Here is a 21,063-nt window from a genome sequence, read left to right as displayed (position 1 = left end):
CAGCCCAGATACTACATAAGTACCGTTTTTTTTAACATTGAAATACTATAGTTACAAATAAATTCCTACTTTTTATGCACATAAGTAACACACTTCTGGCACTGATAAGTACTTTTTCTTTGCTTTGGGATATATTGGGCCTCATTCAGGTTGACTCACTAAGCAGCGTACATTAGCTGCTTAGTGAGCGGGTAAACGCCCACCCCCCTTTGCCATGTGAATTGCCCCATTTGCATGCGTTTACACATCCATTTGCATGCGGCCGTACCGGCAAAAAAAATTTGATGGCCTCCGACCATCGAATGATTTTATTACCCGTTCACAAATAAAAGTCATTCTGGACTGTATTTTATTTGCCACGGACATGGATGAATTGGGGGTGGGCGCTGACATCATGACACGCCTGCATTCACATATGGATGCCCGTATGGGGCCACCCACCATTTTTATGGGCATGGGAGCTTCCATGTGACAGCCTCATCTGTGCGACAGTGATACTTCCCGAAGGTGTTCACACTTGCGTATTTTCGCCCATGCGCAGACCCGCAATATTGCCCCCCCCCTCCCCCCCCCGGACCGAATTCAGAAAATAACGAGCCAACCTGAATCGAGCCCATTGTGCTTTTGTGTGTGTTTGCAATAAAATGTTTTTGAGTTTTACTTTGTACAGTACACGAGACTGGGAATGGTTTCTGCTCTTTTAGGGAAATATCAGAATTTTTATTTATGATGAATAATTAAAGCTTGTTTGCAAACAGAAAATAAACAAACATGGGTGTACAGTAAGCACATACCCTCCAACATCTGAGGGGAAGAATTCGGTACACAATAGGAAAGGGGGCGTGGCCAATGGGAAATTGGGCGTGGCAAACCCTCCTTTCCTATACTTTCAATGATAAAGTTTGTGTAGCCTGGCTGAGCACCCTGCCCCCCCAGCTCAGCACCTGATGCAGCTGAGCTCATGTCACTTGGTGGCTTGGTGGACTGCTGGCATATTAAATAAGTATATTTAATATACTTGTTTAATAAATAAGTATATTAATATACTTATTTATATATGCCAGCAGCCCACCAAGCCACCAAGTGACATGAGCTGCAGGCAAACAGGTGTGTCACACAATGCTGGAAGATAGATAAGACAAGTGATTTAGTCAAAGTGCAGCCCTGGCTAAATCTACTTGCCCTGCACTGGATCTGATGTGCTGACAGCTGTGGCAGGCTCCGGATGGTACGCTGCGAAGATGAGGAGATCATCATGCGCGCCAGGGCTGGCCTGGCACCAGTCTCCCTCACAGAGGTTCGTGCCTTCAGTTTCTCAGTCTGCGCATGCGCAGTGAGGGTTGAGAGACGTCTTTTTCCCCTGAGTGCGCACAGTGCGCGGTCCCCAGCATGTGACATCATGACACACGGGACCGGCCCTGCAATGCACTCATGGGAACGGAAGGGGGAGATCCGCAGTACATGGAGCGGGGAGAGATCCGCAGTACATGGAGCGGGGAGCGGGGACCGGTAAAACGCTCAGCCAGGAGCTGAAATTATTTTGCGGCGCAAAGTGAGTGTAAAAAATCAGTACATTCGGTACAAACTGAATTTGCCGGTACAGACTGTTAAAAAACGGTACTGTACCGGCAAATTCGGTACAGTTGGAGGGTATGTAAGCACAGTATATGTGACATGTCTAACGCAAACTACACACATATGTATGCTGCTGTTGACGACCAGAATTTATCTTACAATAGTTAAATATGCCTTAAAGACAAGATAAAGGCACAAAATAATGAATACAATGCACCAAACCAGCTTTAGCAATGCATACACCTTCACAACATAAAGGCCCTTATTCTGATTGATGCGGACTTTACCGCGTTCTTACGGATAGCGTCTTTACGGCGTCTGCGCATGCGTGGAGAACGCTACGCGCATGTGCCACGCCTTGACTCGGTACCAGTTCGGACAAAGCCCGTCCAAAACTGGTCCCCGCAATCAGTCGGGAAATAGGGGCGTATTATGGGCGTCATGCGGAATGACACATGGGCGTAGTTTCAAAGTGGGCAAAACGGGGCGGAAACATGGGCGGACACGGGGGAGTACACTTATGTTGGGGGGCGTACATTCGGAAACCACTCCGAATGCACGCGAGCAAAAAGGGCTGAAATGTGCGGTGTCCACAAGTGTACTATTGCTTTGCGGACACCACTCGTTCATGCGGTAGGCGAACGTACGCCTAATGACTACAACCATTAACACCTGAACCCAATACAATCTACTCCTTTACTCATTACTCACTAATAGGACGCTTGTCAGTGCTTTAATTGAAACCATTGCACTTACATTGCTGTAAGGGTTAATGTGTGCAATGCATGTGTTAGGCATGCTTGTAAGGATATATTGGAATCTAATTGATTCCATTTCCAAATAAGCAGTTTTTTATGAGGATAGGTAATTGAATAAGTGGGTCATGTGATGTCTTGCAGAAGATACTTCATAGTGGGTTGTTTGGCGTAAATACTCCGCTTACGTGCGGTAGCACCGCTTGGCTCCTGGTCGGATGCGGTATTCCCGAGCATACTCTGTAATACTCTGTAATACCGTGCCGAATCGGAGTGTTTCTCCCGCACACGCATGGTTTGTATGTCGTCCGTAAACACGCCCTGTTCTTAAAGAGTGAGTCCGTCCGAATGCGGAGGACACGTGGGCGTTTCTACGGACGATGGCCGCACGCGGCAAAACACCGTGGCGTGCGGACCGCTCCGTAAGAATGCGGGAATTTCCGCACAGATCAGAATAAGGGCCACAGTGACCCCAATCTATTTCTACAACTTCCTGGTAACTGTCAACTCATATTTGCTCACTAGATGGTGCTGTTGCACTTTTTCCCCATTTTATTTTGCTGAGTGACTGCAGGCTAAGCAAGGTTCTGTCATGTGTTAATACTGTATATACAGGGTGTTTCATAATTCCCTCCAGGGAAAAAAAAATGATGAATACAGCAAAACAAGTTTCAATTCACTATAGAGAATCACTTCAAGTTTTTAATTAAGAAATTTGCCAGATGGCAGATTATCGTTTATTTATATGGCGCCACAAGGGTTCCGCAGCACCTGAAAATACATAGATAAGTCAAAAAACAAAAACAAAACAAGAAAATAGTGTTTTACAGTACAAATGCCAAGTAGGACAAGTACTGTACATAATAAATAAAGACAGTTGCGGCAGCGGACACTGACGCAGTTATAACAGTGGCACAGATATATTCTTAGACAAGCACATGGGGGTTATTTTGGTTCACTCTTTCTGACAAATTCCTTCTTAGATGGACAAAACCATGTGTACTGCAGGTGGGGCAGATGTTACTTGTGCAGAGATAATTAGATTTGGGTGGGGTTTTACTTCAAACTGATATCTATATTGCAGTGTAAAAATAAAGCAGTCAGTATTTACCCTGCACAGAAACAAAATAACTCACCCAAATCTAATTCTCTCTGCACATTTTACATCTGCCCCCCTGCAGTGCACATGGTTTTGTCCATCTAAGAAGGATTTTGTCAGAAAGAGTGAACTAGAATAAGGCCCTTGGGGAGAGAGGGTCCTGCTCATTAGAACTTACATTCTAAAGGGAAGCGAATGTTAGACAGTTTTTAACAGAAAATGGTGTTTATGGGTATACAAAAAGCAACTGTGTGGCGTATTTTACACAAACACCATACCATGCATGAATTGTCTTGTCTGTAGGTGCTTCAGTTTGGTACTTTGTACGAAATTTCCACTGTACTGTCACAATGGATTCACATGTGCAATTTCTAACACACAATAAGCTTTTATTTGATGCTGCGCATGTGAAAAATATTCTGAAAACCCTTACGGTGCATCTGTTACCCTCAAATATGCCATTGTGTAAGTGAAAAATGGTTTAAGATATGGAGATTCAAAGACATGGACATTTCTGGGCAGTGACTGGCAGGTGTAAGTGCCTATGAGTGAGGGAGTAATCGCCGTAGGGTGGAACCTGTCTCCCATAGCGACGGCATTGATAGGGGACTGCAGCCGGTGGAAGAATGAATGGCTACGAGCTAGTGGAGATGTGGTGTAATTGGAGGCTGAGGGCTGTGAGAACCGGAGGGAGTGCATAGTAGGTGGAATGAACGGTGCCTGTGTCCTGGGTGCTGGTGTGATGGGGAAATCATTCGGGGGTTTGTCTTCCATGTCAGAACTGGCCTGCCGCCTATGTAATCCTGGTGGGATCCTTTGCGTGCCCCTCAAACCCATTCAACCAAAAAAACAGCACAGAGACAACTGTAAAAACAAACAAATATGAATTGGAGAGGGGGGTCTCTAACAAAACAGGAAGGTGGGGGTAGTGTTATCGATTGTTTGAAGAACAGGGGCTCCCTATCGGTATCTTACTTAGGGCCCCATGCGGCCTCTGGCAGGTGGGACAATGTAAGGGGATGAGACTGGAGATGTAGGGAACACTTGAGTTTGAGTGGGTGATGGAGTTTGAACAGTATTCTATGAAAATTTTCACTATTTGGCCCAAATTCACAATTCTAAAATGATGATGTCACAAATATCTACTGAAACGAATGGAGAACTCCACCTATAACCAGTAATTACGTTTAGTAAATACGCTGCCATTCCTTTGACATAAAACATATGGAGGACTAGAATTAAACAATGTTTTCTGAACCATAATTTCAGAAAATGTCAGCCTGTAAGACACAGCCATACTCATACTTGCATACCCTGCCGGATTGGTCGGGACGCTCCCGAAAATCGTGTCCCCCTCCTCCCACATGGACTTGGCCTACAATGCATCTTCCTACCCCACCAGTAAAATCATGCAATACATGTGTGCACACGGATGGGGAGGGGCTAGCACCACCCCCTCCACATACACCCTCCAATGGCACAGCTGCAATGGGTACTCCGTGGCTGCGCAGAATAATGTAACTGCCACAGGTGACATCTTAAACAACCTTTTTTGAATATTGGCACTACCTCCGCTACTTTCCAGTCTTTTGGCACTATACCTATTGACAGGGAGTTTCTAAAGATATAATGTAGTGGGGTAGCTAGTTCTTCCCTTAATTCCATTGGTACCCTTGGGTGATTCCCGTCTGGCCCCGGTGATTTATTTGTTTTAATTTTGCTAAGCCTCTGTGGGTTACACAGGATGGCCGGTGTTCTCCCCCAGCTGTGCCCAATGGCCATCTGATTACCCTTCGGTTACATAGGATGGCCGGTGTTCTCCCCCAGCTGTGACATTGGCCATCTGAATACCCTTGGGTTACACAGGATGGCCGGTGTTCTCCCCCAGCTGTGACCATTGGCTATCTGAATACCCTTGGGTTACACAGAATGGCCGGTGTTCTCCCCCCGCTGTGACCATTGGCCATCTGCTTACCCTTGGGTTACACACGATAGCCGGTGTTTTCCCCCAGCTGTGCCCATTGGCCATCTGATTACCCTTGCATTACACAGGATGGCCAGTGTTCTCCACCAGCTGTGACCATTGGCCATCTGATTACCCTTGGGTTACATAGGATAGCCTGTGTTCTCCCCCAGCTGTGACCATTGGCCATCTTATTACCCTTGGGTTACACAGGAAGGCCGGTGTTCTCCCCCAGCTGTGACCATTGGCCCTCTGATTACCCTTGTCTTACACAGGATGGCCGGTGTTCTACCCCAGCTGTGACCATTGGCCCTCTGATTACTATTGGGTTACACAGGATAGCCATTGTTTTCCCCCAGCTGTGCCCATTGGCCATCTGATCACCCTTGGGTTACACAGGATGGCCTGTGTTCTCCTCCAGCTGTGACCATTGGCCATCTGATTTCCCTAGGGTTACACGGGATGGCCGGTGTTCCCCCCAGCTGTTACCATTGGCCATCTGATTTCCCTTGGGTTACACAGGATGGCCGGTGTTCTCCCCCAGCTGTGACATTGGCCATCTTATTACACTTGGGTTACACAGGAAGGCCGGTGTTCTCCCCCAGCTGTGCCCATTGGCCATCTGATTACCCTTGGGTTACACATGATGGGTGCTGTTCTCCCCCAGATGTGACCATTGGCCATCTGATTACCCTTGGGTTACCCAGGATGGCCGCTGTTCTCCCCCAGCTGTGCCCATTGGCCATCTGATTACCCCTGGGTTTCACTGGATGGCCGGTGTTCCCACAGCTGTGACCATTGGCCATCTGATTACCCTTGGGTTTCACAGGATGGCCGGTGTTCTCCCCCAGGTGTGACCATTGGCCATCTTATTACCCTTGAGTTACACAGGAAGGCCAGTGTTCTCCCCCAGCTGTGACATTGGCCATCTGATTACTCTTGGGTTACACAGGATGGCAGGTGTTCTCCCCCAGCTGTGACATTGGCCATCTGAATACCCTTGGGTTACACAGGATGGCCGGTGTTCTCCCCCAGCTGTGCCCATTGGCCATCTGCTTACCCTTGGGTTACACACGATAGCCGGTGTTTTCCCCCAGCTGTGCCCATTGGCCATCTGATTACCCTTGCATTACACAGGATGGCCAGTGTTCTCCACCAGCTGTGACCATTGGCCATCTGATTACCCTTGGGTTTCACTGGATGGCGGGGTTCTCCCCCAGCTGTGACCATTGGCTATCTGAATACCCTTGGGTTACACAGAATGGCCGGTGTTCTCCCCCAGCTGTGACCAGTGGCTATCTGATCACCCTTGGGTTACACAGGATGGCTGGTGTTCTCCCCCAGCTGTGACATTGGCCATCTGATCACCCTTGGGTTACACACGATAGCTGGTGTTTTCCCCCAGCTGTGCCCATTGGCCATCTGATTACCCTTGCATTACACAGGATGGCCAGTGTTCTCCACCAGCTGTGACCATTGGCCATCTGATTACCCTTGGGTTTCACTGGATGGCCGGTGTTCTCCCCCAGCTGTGACCATTGGCCCTCTGATTACCCTTGTCTTACACAGGATGGCCGGTGTTCTACCCCAGCTGTGACCATTGGCCCTCTGATTACTATTGGGTTACACAGGATAGCCATTGTTTTCCCCCAGCTGTGCCCATTGGCCATCTGATCACCCTTGGGTTACACAGGATGGCCTGTGTTCTCCTCCAGCTGTGACCATTGGCCATCTGATTTCCCTAGGGTTACACGGGATGGCCGGTGTTCCCCCCAGCGGTTACCATTGGCCATCTGATTTCCCTTGGGTTACACAGGATGGCCGGTGTTCTCCCCCAGCTGTGACATTGGCCATCTTATTACACTTGGGTTACACAGGAAGGCCGGTGTTCTCCCCCAGCTGTGCACATTGGCCATCTGATTACCCTTGGGTTACACATGATGGGTTCTGTTCTCCCCCAGATGTGACCATTGGCCATCTGATTACCCTTGGGTTACCCAGGATGGCCGCTGTTCTCCCCCAGCTGTGCCCATTGGCCATCTGATTACCCCTGGGTTTCACTGGATGGCCGATGTTCCCACAGCTGTGACCATTGGCCATCTGATTACCCTTGGGTTTCACAGGATGGCCGGTGTTCTCCCCCAGGTGTGACCATTGGCCATCTTATTACCCTTGGGTTACACAGGAAGGCCAGTGTTCTCCCCCAGCTGTGACATTGGCCATCTGATTACTCTTGGGTTACACAGGATGGCAGGTGTTCTCCCCCAGCTGTGACATTGGCCATCTGAATACCCTTGGGTTACACAGGATGGCCGGTGTTCTCCCCCAGCTGTGCCCATTGGCCATCTGCTTACCCTTGGGTTACACACGATAGCCGGTGTTTTCCCCCAGCTGTGCCCATTGGCCATCTGATTACCCTTGCATTACACAGGATGGCCAGTGTTCTCCACCAGCTGTGACCATTGGCCATCTGATTACCCTTGGGTTACATAGGATAGCCTGTGTTCTCCCCCAGCTGTGACCATTGGCCATCTTATTACCCTTGGGTTACACAGGAAGGCCGGTGTTCTCCCCCAGCTGTGACCATTGGCCCTCTGATTACCCTTGTCTTACACAGGATGGCCGGTGTTTTACCCCAGCTGTGACCATTGGCCCTCTGATTACTATTGGGTTACACAGGATAGCCATTGTTTTCCCCCAGCTGTGCCCATTGGCCATCTGATCACCCTTGGGTTACACAGGATGGCCTGTGTTCTCCTCCAGCTGTGACCATTGGCCATCTGATTTCCCTAGGGTTACACGGGATGGGCGGTGTTCTCCCCCAGCTGTGACCAGTGGCTATCTGATCACCCTTGTCTTACACAGGATGGCCGGTGTTCTCCCCCAGCTGTGACATTGGCCATCTGATTACTCTTGGGTTACACAGGATGGCCGGTGTTCTCCCCCAGCTGTGACATTGGCCATCTGAATACCCTTGGGTTACACAGGATGGCCGGTGTTCTCCCCCAGCTGTGCCCATTGGCCATCTGATCACCCTTGGGTTACACAGGATGGCCGGTGTTCTCCTCCAGCTGTGACCATTGGCCATCTTATTACCCTTGGGTTCCACAGGATGGCCAGTGTTCTCCCCAGCTGTGACCATTGGCCATCTGAATACCCTTGGGTTACAAAGGATGGCAGGTGTTCTCTCCCAGCTGTGACCATTGGCCATCTGATTTCCCTTGGGTTACACAGGAAGGCCGGTGTTCTCCCCCAGCTGTGCCCATTGGCCATCTGATTACCCTTGGGTTACACATGATGGGTGCTGTTCTCCCCCAGGTGTGACCATTGGCCATCTGATTACCCTTGTGTTTCACAGGATGGCCGGTGTTCTCCCCCAGCTGTGACCATTGGCCATCTGATTACCCTTGGGTTACAGGATGGCCGGTGTTCTCCCCCAGCTGTTACATTGGCCATCTTATTACCCTTGGGTTACACAGGAAGGCCGGTGTTCTCCCCAGCTGTGACCTTGGCCATCTTATTACCCTTGGGTTACACAGGAAGGCCGGTGTTCTCCCCCAGCTGTGACCATTGGCCCTCTGATTACTATTGGGTTACACAGGATAGCCATTGTTTTCCCCCAGCTGTGACCAGTGGCCATCTTATTACCCTTGGGTTTCACTGGATGGCCGGTATTCTCCCCCATCCATCTAAGCAGCCACTAGTATCAGCACACCCAAAGAAAAGGGTCACTAGGTCCACTATTTAAAGGTCGCTATACATCAGGATCCTGTCGACCTTAGTCCTTTTGACCTATTTCATCATGTGTCGACCTAAGCCCTCTCTGTGTCGACCTAAGCCCTTTAGTGTTGGAACTAATGTGAGTCGACCTTCATAGTGTCCACCCTATGACCCATACCCAGTCCAGTGGCGGAATTTGGGTGAGTGAGCCCTGGTGCAAAAATATAATTTTGGCCCCCTCCTCCACCCCAACAAAAGTTCACAGTATGCCCCACAGCAGTGGGTGACAGGCGAGGTAGAGTGTGATAGGAAAAAACAGTGGGACACACAAAGAGGGTGACATGGGCAGCAGTGGGCCCCTGTGCACTGCAACTGCTGCACCAATGGTAGTTCCACCTCTGATCACGCCCCCATTTTCTGCCCTCAAACATCAGCAGCATGTCAATTATGCAGCAGCTTTTGGGACATCAGATCTGACACTGAGCATGTGCAGAGCTTTAAACAACATAGATGTACGTTAATATACAAGACTAGAGTAGCTCTGGTATAAATTCTACAAAATCTCTTATTTTTGCCATTTTATGTGCTCGTTACCAGGACCTCAGTGTCTTCTCTGAGACAGATGAATCACAAACCTCCTCCCAAAAACTCCCCATCCTTGATTTTAATTAAAATTTTTAATTTTTTTAAGTAAAAAATTCCTTTCAGGCAGCAAATAAAAGCTGGAAGTGTAACTAAACCCCATCGCAGATCTGTAGGAGTGACCAGCAGGGGGAGCCCAAGGGAAATTTACCTGTGCACAGGCACCACTTGGATCATACTTTACTATCCTAGTGAACAAGGAGTTAGAATAGAATAGTGTGCCGAGTGTAGCTTCCCGGCTTTGCTGCCTCGTTGATGCCATACCCTCCATCTGGAGGGAAGAAATCGGTGCACATCCGGAAAGGGGGCGTGGCCAAATGGGCGTGGTCCGCGGGAAAAGGGGGTGTGGCCAAATCCCCTTTCCGAATGTGTATTGGCGTAATTTAAGATCATATACCCGGGGCCCCAGGTATCATGTTAGCAGCACTCACCCTGCTTTCTGTGCCCCCCCCCCCCCCGAGGCCTCCTCATCCTCAGCCGCCTACCCATCAGCTCAAATACTGTATCGGGGGCGCCCCTGTGCTATGTGGGCCCAGGGGTGCACTGGCTTTGCACTCCCCTGGGAACAGAGAGGAGGTGCAGGGGTTCCAGGGAGAAATCCCAATGCAAGGGGAGGACTGGCATCCCGCTGAGTCCCCCTGCAGTGCAACCTGGGAAATGTAGCCTAGGCCACTCATACTACACAAAGAGCAGTTGGCAGATGAAGACTACAATTCCCAGAGTTGCAGGAGCCACCCCAGAAATCGGTACATTCGGTACAGTTAGATTTAGCCGGTGCAGACCATTAAAAAATGGTACTGTACCGGATAAATCTGTACAGTTGGAGGGTATGTGATGCCGGCATTCCCATTAGGCACTGCTGCTCCCACAGTTCCCGGGGGGGGGGGGGGGGATCTCTTATTACCTTGCTCGGCCACAACTCCGGCTGCACAAAGAAGTGCTCCCATCCCAGCGCAATCTATTGTGCCGGCGCTGTGACCACCCAGGACCCAGCACTCCAGGCTGCAGCCCATTCAGCCTATTGGTTAATCAGGCCCTGATTACTGAGAACACAGTTGGGTTTATTTAATCAGATGAAAGTTCTATTGAAGATGGGATGTTGTCCGTATCAACCAATAAGAATCTGCTTCTTATTCTTATCCGGCGTCCGCACCCTAATCTCTGCCAGTGTTCTGATGGCAGTCGGGATGCTTACCTCAGTATACGGAACACCGCCATTCTGACCACCAGTATGCTGACCACAACAGAATATGCCGGCGCTATACGGAATTGTGTAATAATAACATTAATAATAATAATAATAATAATAATATGTTTAACACCTAAAAATTTGTGATGACGATTTCTAACATGTCAGGTTTGACAATAGCAGATTTGAGTGTAATTCTCAGCATGTTTGCCAATGTATAACCTGCCCAGAAACACACCACATGGCTTCAAACAAACATCTAAATGTGTGTACATAAGATTTTTTTATGGACACATTGGGAAATGTTGAATCTACCAGAACCACTAGAGGGAGCAAGAAAACAAGAAATCAGTGAGTACACTGGGACTGATTCAGATGTGGACGGAATTGCTGTCGATGCTGGTAGCCAATATATTAATGCAGAAGGAGACGTCACACCTCCTGCTGCATCATTTATTTACTATTTATTTTGATCAGTGATTTATATAGCGCACACATATACCGCAGCGCTTTACAGAGAATATTTGAACATTCACATCAGTCCCTGCCCCAGTGGAGCTTACAATCTATATTCCCTACCACATGTACACGCACACACAGACACAGACATTCTAGGGTTAATTTTGTTGGAAGCCAATTAACCTACCAGTATATTTTTGGATTGTAAGAGGAAACCGGAGTACCCAGAGGAAACCCACGCAAGCACAGGGGAGAATATACAAACTCCACACAGTTAGGGCCATGGTGGGAATGGAACCCATGACCTTAGCGCTGTGAGGCTGCAATGCTAACCATTACACTGTCCGTGCATAGTGAACCGAGTTGCATCCTAGGACGCAGTATCAGATCATTTGTGACACCATTGACCAGCTGCGCAACTCATGGGATCAATGTGTTTTCTTTTTGTGTTCTATGAGATACATTAAAGACATAAAGGATTGTTTTTTTTCCTGTGGGGGCTAATGTATTTTTCCCTGTGGGGTCTGATGGTGTGCCCCGGTAATTTAAAAAACTTGTTTGGTGTGCCGCGAGTTGGAAAAGGTTAGAAATCACGGTTCTAGAGTCACCATCTGCCTAAATGTGCTGCTCCAACTGGCCGATGTCATACTATTTATCTGTATTCTCTAACAGACTATCACAATTTTTTTTTTTAAATGAACCTATAAACAGGTCTCAGCTAAATTATCGCTTAGTAAAAAATATAGGGTTTGTATTTGGCAGTAAATGGTATTAGCATGCAAACATTCCATATAGTATAATATAGAAATTGCATTGATACATATGATACAATGAAATTTCTATATTATACTATTATTGTAATTATACTATGTGGTTAGTGCTGCAGCTCAGGGGCAGCAGCTGCCGGTGACCGCTACAACAGTTGGACCCACCTTTGTTTAAGGAAAGTTTGTGATAGGTCACGTGACACATAGACCCTTATTCTGGTTCCCTCGCAAAATCAAATGCCTTCTCAAATAGAAAAAAACATGTGCACTACACGTGGGGCAGATGTAACTTGTGCAGAGAGCATTCGATTTGGGTGGGTTTTGACTTCAAAGTGAGATCTATTTTGCAGTGCAAAAGTAAAGCATTCAGTATTTTTCGTGCACAGAAACAAAACAATTCACCCACATCTAACTCTCTCTGCACATGTCACATCTGCCCCACCTGCAGTGCACATGATTTTGTCCTTTTGAGAAGGAATTTGCGTTTGCGAGCGAACCAGAATAAGGGCCTTAGTGACAAAATGGGAGATGTGGTTTCTTAGCGCAGGTCTCCCGACGCCCACATCGGCTATGTTGGGAAGTATGGATTCGGCTGTGTGGACTGCCCTCTTTACATTATTAAGTGGGAATCCAGGTCCAGGTTGTGTGGGAGAGTCACTTGATTATCAGAAGCCTCCCGGCTGATCCAGGAGTGTATGGCTCAAACTGTAATCTAAATTGCAGTATAAAAATAAAGCTGTCCAGTATGTGTGTGCCAAATGCAAAAGCAGCCAGTATTTACCCTGCACGGACAAAAAAATATAACTCACCCAAATGCAAATCTCTCTGTACCTGTTACATCAGCCCCAGCCAATGCTTAAAGTGGTCTTGAGAGGTGGCTCATTTCCCCCACCAGAGGTACGTGCACTTGAACAGACTGGGAAAATCATTGGTGAGTGGGGAGTTGCGAATGGATTTGCAGAAAGCTGGCAAATTCCTTCTCAAATGGACAAAACCATGTGCACTGCAGATGGGGCAGATGTAACTTGTGCAGAGAGAGTTAGATTTGGTGTAAGTTATTTTGTTTCTGTTCAGGGAAAATACTGACCGCTTTATTTTTACACTGCAGTACAATGTAGTAAAACCCCAAATTGAGCAAATTGTAGAAATCTAGCAGATATCAAGAACACACAGAGATTTGAGCGGAGTGGATTAATGTGTAACATTTCACCAATGTGCCACCTAGCTTCTTCTAGTAACTTGGGGGCAGATTTAACGAGTGATATTCTTGTTGTCACTCGTTAGGATGACAAATGGTGCTTCAGCCAATCAGCTCCTGTCATTTGTCAAACACATGACAGTTAGGCCCTGATTGGCTGGAGCACCATTTATCATTTGTAAGGAGTGATAACCAGAATATCACTCGTTGGTAAATCTGCCCCTTGATATGGTGCAGTGTAGCTGCTTCCTCTGTGTATTCAGTGTGTGGAGCACATTTGCCCTGGAATCCTCAGCCTATGTAATGTCTTGTGCGGCAATAGGTGACACTCAACATAAAGAAGGAAATTTCTACATTTGAAAATGTAAGTACATATGTGTTTAGTATTGTCGCGATGGGTGGCATTAAGTTACATTGGCAAAGCCATCTGACACCTTAAGAACTTTACCCCTCCACAGCACATCGGGATGGGTGATATCTAATAAGCATGGCTTGGAAATTAGGCCTTAATTTTATTTCTTGGCTCTCCCCTCTAAGGCACCCACCCCTCCCCAGCCCTGGTGCCCTAGGCTGCATCCTAATCAGCCCATTGGTTAATCAGGCACTGGGTAGAAGCTTACTGCTGGTCTTCAGCCCACCATGCATTATACCACTGCCTTATATTATTAAGGGGAAATTCAATTGGACTTGAGGATTAGCGAGATGCAAAAAAAAACTTGCGCAACAATTGCCCAGCTTTGGATTGCCACGGGTATGAGAATACAGGTTTTGTGAAACCCTGGTGAAAATACATACACAAAATATATACACTCACACAATTGAATTGTGGGTCACTTTGGATGACCCTATATTTAAAAGAAAAAACAGACCATAGTGCAAATATTGTATCCACAATTGGTCAATTTAATGGTATATGGATGCACTCACATGTACATAAATTTCAAGTGGCATGTAAGATGTCTTTCACTTGGTAAGGCAATCCACAAAAATCTTGAGGAAACTTTAAAAAACGACATCTAGTGCAACATTGTATATAAAAAATTAAACAATACATTTATTGGACAAAAACTCACATTGTATAAAGATAAAATTCGCATGTCACCCACTCCGGGGTATAAAGAATCCTCCACAGGACAGATGTAAACCAGCAGGCTTTTCGGACCCCTTTGGACTTTGATGTGGAAAAGCCTGCTGGTTTACACCTGTCCTGTGGAGGATTCGTTATACCCCGGAGTGGGTGACATGCGAATTTTATCTTTATACAATGTGAGTTTGTCCAATAAATGTATTTTTCATTTTTTATATACAATGTTACAATTTAAAGAGTCAGCATCCTCCTAAATGTGCCGCTCCAACTGGCCGCTGTCGTACTATTTATCTGTATTCTCCAACAGACTATCACAACTTCTTAAATAAACCTATAAACACGTCTTAGCTAAATAATCGCATAGTAAATAATATAGGGTTTGAATGCGGCGGTAAACGGCATTAGCATGCAAACAGACGTGGCTATACATGCCGTAATTAGTATAATATAGAAATTTCAATGTATCATATGCAGAATATTGGGAGTTCAATCGACTGATCAATTAACCCATGAAGTAACCCGCCAAAACAAATCAATGAGGTAATGAGGCCAGCATTTTATTTGACACAAATTGTATGAAACGTAATATATTTAAAACCAATTTTCAGTCTTCTTCTCTTGGAAAAAAACAACGTCGAGATTGTAATTCAGTATTAACCGAAATAACTATGGTGATGCGGGAAGAGAGAAATAAAATTAATTGTAAAACTAATTGACTTAAATAGAAACCATTAGTATCAGGTGAATCATTAACATTTTAATGCGGTGCGTTGCTTACATAATGTATCATGAAATACTCTTACTCTGAGGCTTCCAAGCGAATAGCGTGTAGTTATTGATCAATAATCTAATCTATACTGATTTTGTGTGGTGAATGCGATCAACGCTACAGGAATATAGGGGCTGATTTATAAATAAAGTGTTACGGTTACGTCAGATGTTGTGAGGGGGGCCGGGCGGCTCACAGTTGAAGGGGGGGACGCTCGCCCGCATGCTAGAGCGGGCTATGAGCCCAGCTAGGCCAGCAGGGGGTCCCACCAGCAGGAGGAGGAAGAGACAGTGGGGGCAGATGGGGGTAATAGTCGTAGGAGGCAGAGGGCCTCCAGCCGAGAAAGTCGCACTGGGTCCAATGCTGGATCTAGGACGGGCTCTGCGGCAGGGGATACAGCTCCTGCCTTTGACCCCTCAGTACTCTCTGCTGTGCTCTCCTCCGTCGATGGGGCCCTGGCGCTGAGGCGTATAGGACTTACTAGCTGGTTTTTGTGGTCTGGCTGGTTTTTGTGTGCTCGCGACCGGTTACTTGGAAGACAGACCCTACGAACACATGAACGTCAATAGATACATTCACATGGTGCACGACATGCAGCACAAATACGGCGGCATGGCTTGGCAAACCTACGACAAGCAGTTCTGACACAAGCAGCAAGAAAACTACACAGGGTGATACTGAGCGCTGATTGCTATTCAGTGCTGCTGCTGTGCCAGTAGGGGGATTACCACAAACCCCTAATAGTAGTAGAGAACCAAAAAGAGAATAGGTACAGCGCTGTACTGAATATAAAAAAATATATTTAATAAAATTAATCACAGTAAAATACAATCATATAATTAATAATACATACAAGACACACACACATAAAACATGCAATCTCCTTGTTAACGTTTAGAACTGGTTAGTAGTTATTAGGTTTGCAATTGCATATATTATATGCTCCAACTCTGAGCCTGTTAATAGATGTTAATATATTGAGAGTTCAAGTCCCCACACATGTGCACATTGATTGTGGTTATACTTAATTGTAATCCAGGGGTATTGTGGCTTGTGACATCAGCGATGAAATTCTCCGACCAATCTCAATAGGTCATATCCGAGATGCTTTTCAATCTGCTGGGTACAATAGCAGCCTGGTGGTCCCCTCAACGCGTTTCTCCGCCTAAAACGATCAGCGGCTTCCTCAGGAGAAGTGTATGTAGTATTACAGGGCTTCCGCCTTTTATGCCGATAGTCTCTGTATTGCGCATGCGCCCGCGTCATGCGGGTCACGCCTCGCTTTGAACAGCGCTCATTGTAATACAGGTGCTCGCGTCATGCGCTCCAGGACTCTTTTCCGGGTTCTGTCCATGTTACAAATCGTCATGATCACATCGTGCGTGTCACGCCTCCACATCAGCCCGCGTTTGTTCACGTTCAGCTGACTGTGGAATTTCCTGTTTGCGTGCCAAGCCTCATTCTGAGGACTTATAACGGAGATACAGTTTCAGCATTTAACTTGTGCAATTTAGTAATACATTTGGCAAGATGGTCATTTCTTACTCAGGACTTAAGGCTCATATTAATAGGTGATTCTGGGCATTTATTATAAGTTCGTAGTAAACGAATGATAGCCAGTTAATTTGCATACCAGTTCTCTATTGATAATAGGACATGGACAACAGTTAACACGTACATACATTTAATCAAAATTATATAATATTTAAAAATATACATAGTTTTTACTATTTCTATTTGATAGAGCGAGATATTACAGATAACTGTCTCAAAATATTATCATTAAAATCAATAATAAATATTTCAATTTTTGTTGTTATTATATTTGTACAATGTATTATATTTATAGAATTTCAGAATTCATTTGTATACATATATATCTCTATTTCATTAGATTCTCAATTTATTGAACAATTTTTCAGGGATCATGGGAATACTTATTGTGGATGAATCTTATGCATATCATATCTATATTTAATTCTTATATACATACATATAAAATAATAATATATATACAAAGAGGAAATTTCCATTTCGTTGTTACTTCATGTGGAATTCTTTCATAGAGCATTACTGTGACATTATTATAGTTTGGATTGGATTTGAATCATGGGGATAATTATAGCGGAACGTATAGTATATATAAGGGAGAAATTAATATATATAAAAAAAAATATATAAATATATATATATCCAATTTAAACACATATATTAACCAATTAATAAAAGTAATTATAACCATTTCCTCCCTTGCCCTCCCTCCTATACCTCCCTCCTCCCACTTTAGTGATGCCTCTTCAAAAGAAGTACACCTCCCTCCCCACCTCCCCCCTCCCCCCCTAAAGCCAAAGATATAAACGAAAAGCGGAGACAGCAGGAACTCTTAATTCAGATGTTATTTAACTCAATAGTGTCATTTAGACCCTTCGGTACCATGGTCCCTAGGCGGAATATCCAATAGGCTTCTCGACTGCAAAGTCTATTGAATCTATCACCACCCCTTATTGTATTTTTGACTAGTTCAATAGCTTTAACTTCAATATTTTTTAGGGATAATCCTTGACAAGATGATATATGTTTTGACAGGGGATGGCTTCTACTTCCTCCCAGGATATTCCGCCTATGTTCCAGGTATCGGACATGCAGGCATCTAGTTGTACGGCCTACATATTGTAAGCCACACCCGCATTGTATGATATAGATAACATAGGAGGTTTTACAGTTCAAGAATTTTTATATTCAGTACAGCGCTGTACCTATTCTCTTTTTGGTTCTCTGACACAAGCAGGACTGTCTGCATACTGTATATTAGATTTGGGCTGTAAGGACGTTGAGGTGTGGATGGAGGTCGCCAGGGTGCACTTAGATATGGTTGAAGGTGCCAGTACGTCTGCTGCACCTGTCCCTGCGCCTTACGCTCTGCTGTTGGTGACGCCGGACGCCGCCCCGGGGGGTCGTGCGCTGGCTCCAGGATCGGCAAAGGGAAAATATTATGCTTTTAACAACTCCTCTTGTCAGCTGGGACAGTGCTGCAGGTTTAAGCATATTTGCATACACTGCTCAGGTAACCACCCAGCGTCTAACTGCTTTCGAGGTGGCTGCCCCACTAGGCGGGTGCGGGATCTGTTCAGAAACCAGCCAGCGCTAGGCCCGCTCGCTAGAGCGCATACTCCGGTCCGGGTGGAAGCCGTGGCCAGATGGCTTCGCCAATACCCGGACAGGGAGGTCGCAGATTTTTTGTTCCGGGGGTTTCAGTCAGGGGTTACAGTTGCCGGTTCAGGGCGAAGTTAGAGGGGTGTTCATTTTACGAACCTACAATCCGCCCACTTCATCCCCTCCGATCTAAGGAAGCAGGTGGTCAAGGAGGTTCAATTGGGGCGCATGGCCGGGTCTTTTCCGCAGCCCCAGGTGGAAGGCCTGGTCATTTCCCCGATGGGCGTAGTCCCAAAGAAGGCCCCGGGAAAGTTCCGCTTGATTTATCATTTATCTTACCCGGCGGGGTTCTCTGTTAACGACGCCATTCACGAGGAGCCTGCTTTTTTGGTGCGATAACTTATGCGCGGTGCATGCCATCAATAATCAGAAGGCTAAGTCGCTCATGGTGCTGCGATTCCTAGCTCAACTGTCCCTCCAATGCCTGTGTTTTAATATTCTGTTTTAGGCGCGGCACGTTCCAGGTGTTGAGAATGAAGTGGCTGATGCGCTTTCCCGTTTCCAGTGGTGGCGCTTTAGGGAGCTAGCTCCTGAGGCTGACCATGTTCAGTGAAAAACACCATGTCGACCTTTGACTGTTGACCTTGGCCATGTCGACCTAATGCTTGTGTTGACCTAATGACCTGTGGACCTAGACCCATGTCGACCTTGACCCATGTCGACCTAGTGGTGTCGACCTTATGACAGTCGACCTAGTTGTTGTAGACCCAATGACCGTATAACGGCATTGGGAGACTGGGCAACTTTGTCTGGAGGCTAAAAAAGACTCTACCGCAACTTTAGGAATCTCCCAGATGCAAATCCCATTGTATGTTGCTGTTTTGATTTACAGTAGTCTGTAACTTTCGCATTGAGTAATATTTAGGCATTGCCTATTCTGACCAATGTAACCTCAGCAGTGCAGCCAAGATGGCTGCCTCACCTGGCCCCTTGGGGATAGGGTGAACAATCCATGTAATCAGTGTATGTCATTTTTATAGTGTCTGCATTTCATATATTTTATATCTCACTTTTTGTATTCTACAGATGGAGCACCTCTCATTCAATGGGGACATTCTGGTGAGCGCTGGCTGAGAGGAACTCCACTAGACGGGGACGCGCGAGCGTCTCACACACACGCGGGTCCCAGTCACTCAGCAGCTCGGTGGGTGCGGGGGGAGGGGCGTGTGTGTGAGTGGCGGCGACCGACGGGGACCGGTGGTAAGGTGTGATGGGGAGCTCCGTTGGAATGGGTTGTGCGAGCGTCTCGTGTGTGCGAGCCCCCTTCCGACTCCATCTGTGTGTTGCCTTATAATTTATACTTCCAATGCTGTAGAGCAGGCATGTCCAAACTGTGGCCCTCCAGATGTGGTAAAACTACACATCCCAGCATGCCTTGCCATAGTTTTAGCATTCCCTAATAGCAAAACTGTAGCAAGGCATGATGGGACTTATAGTTTCACAACATCTGGAGGGCCATAGTTTGGACATGCCTGTTGTAGAGTAATCCTTATAGTGTGTCTAAAATGGCTGCCTTTTTTGTAATACTGTAGGTTTGCTTCTCTACAATTTTGAGGAGCTTTTTAAATGACTATTAATATTCTTATTATTCAATTTTTAATACATTGGGATTAAGATTTTATTTATGGGAAAAATTATGGATGTCACAAAGGAGGTAATAATTAATTGTGTAGGTAACACATATATCCTAACATAGGAAATAGAGCTGTGCAGTTTGATTCTCAAGTAATACGAATCCACCCGAATTGTGTGGATCTGAACCGAACCAATAGAGTAACAATTTATACTTTAAAGTGCACAGTATGGAACCTACATTTAGAAGAGGGGTGGGGCCATCAGACAGTGGGGCCCACCAGAGATTTCCCCTGTCTTTCGGTGGACCATTTCTGCTCTGGATATCTGTCCGATACATGCACAGCAATTCATTGGGGATTTATATGGTCAGCAACTTGGGAGAAATCACTGTGAAATATACAACATTTTGTTCTATATTTTTATCCAGGGATAGATTTGTGCATTTCCTGTTTTGTTATCTGGAAACAAAATAATTGCCAAGCATTTTTGTGTCCATTTAAAACAAATGACACCGCCGAGGTGTCATCTTGGAATGTTAGTGCAACCCTATACTGGGAATCATTGGAAGCGGTTCTGGGTTTAGGACAGATGTATCAAGCTTCAAAAAGTGACGAAGTGGAGAGTGATAAACAGCCAGCCAATCAGCTCCTACCTGTCATATTTCAAACCCAGCCTGTAACATGGCAGGTAGGAGCTGATTGGCTGGCTGCTTATCACTCTCCATTTTATCACTTTTTGAAGCTTGATACATCTGGGCCGTTATATGACATCAGTAATGCCGGAACTTAGCACCCAACACCAGAGTATCAAAATCCCACTAACAGATACATCCATTCACCCCTCTGGTGCACAAAGGTTGAGGAGAAAGTGATTTATTTAAATAAAACCATGAGTATCCAATCAATACTTTTCATTATAATTTAATTGGTCAATCTTGTGTGCAAATAAGAAGTACAACTCTACCGTTTATTATGCAGAGCAGTCAGCCGGGTACAGTTATGGGTGACCAACTGGTTAAGTGGGTGCACTCATGCAAATTTACATTAAGGCGG

Source organism: Crinia signifera, chromosome 1, assembly GCF_055691185.1.
Source record: "Crinia signifera chromosome 1, ASM5569118v1, whole genome shotgun sequence".
Taxonomy (NCBI): Eukaryota; Metazoa; Chordata; class Amphibia; order Anura; family Myobatrachidae; genus Crinia; species Crinia signifera.
This window is presented reverse-complemented; position numbering follows the sequence as displayed.